At 43.0% G+C, this 1,171-nt stretch overlaps 1 pseudogene; it reads right to left on the bottom strand.

The window, feature by feature from the left end:
* Window positions 1-418: 418 nt before the first annotated feature.
* LOC102811765 lies at window positions 419-878 on the bottom strand (annotated as a pseudogene).
* Between the last annotated feature and the right edge of the window lie 293 nt (window positions 879-1,171).

The raw sequence follows: 1,171 nt of genomic DNA on the forward strand, positions 1-1,171 counted from the left end.
TTGGAAGAAGTGCAGCCAGAGTGCTCCTCGGAGGCAAAGATGACCAAACTTTATCTCTCATACTTTGGACATATTGTCGGGAGGGACCAGTTGCTGGAGAAGAATATCATGTTTGGTAAGGTGGAGGGTCAGAGAAAAAGAGGAAGACCCCAATGAGATGGCTTGACAAAGTGGCAGCATCAGTGGTTTCAAGCGTGGCAACAATTGCGAGGTTGGCACAGGACTAAACAGTGTTTCGTTCTGCTGTGCATAAGGTAGCTATGAGTCGGTACCAACTTGATGGTACCTAACAACAACAACATTAATTAGAATTTTTGAAGCTGGACCCACACATCAATTAGTAAACCTATTGGTGTTCTGAATAAATGTCAACAAAATTTGCCAATGAATATTCACTCAATTTATTAAAATAGTCGACTCAAGCATCTGCAATGGTGACTTTAACCTCTACTCCAGGCTCAATACTAATGTTGTTGTTAAGTGCCATCAAGTCAGTTCCGACCCATAGTGACCCTGTATAGGGTTTCCAAGGAGCAGCTGGTGAGCTTGAACCACCAAGCTTGCAGTTCAAACAGCTTTGCAGTCTAGCGCATTAACCCACAGCACCACATAGGATCTGCTTAACAATCTCAGAACTGTGCAAGTCAATGAGTCATTTATGGACTCTCATCTGAAGAAGGTTCCTGGTCTTAGATCCTTCACTACAAGGAGTTTTCCTTGTGATTTTCAGAGTCTTGGTAGGCATTGTAACCGACTTTCAGGTTCTTCTCCTCTGCACCACTAATCAAGTCACAGACACTTTCTTCAGAATTTTTCTCATTGCATCTGTTTAAAGTAATTCTAATCTGATGAATGGCCACCTCTGGTTCCACTGGCATCTTTCTGATGTGGCTTCCTGACCAACTTGTTCCTAAGTGAGAGCCAATAGTGGTGAGTTAGGAACAAGAGTAGCAGAATGAGGTAACCTGCAGAGGCAACCAACTCTTCCTCAAAGAGTGGTTTTTGTCTTCTTAAAAACCTTTCCCATGGTGGATAGGGTAGAGGTGCAGTGAATTTTGCAGTCAACAATACCACAGAATACCAGGCAAAGCGGGTTCAGGGCAGAGCTCCAAAACTCTGAACCACATGGGTATGAATATTTATAAAGTTTGAAGGCTTATAGCTAGTGGAA

This window comes from Chrysochloris asiatica, unplaced genomic scaffold, assembly GCF_000296735.1.
Source record: "Chrysochloris asiatica unplaced genomic scaffold, ChrAsi1.0 scaffold03677, whole genome shotgun sequence".
Taxonomy (NCBI): domain Eukaryota; kingdom Metazoa; phylum Chordata; class Mammalia; order Afrosoricida; family Chrysochloridae; genus Chrysochloris; species Chrysochloris asiatica.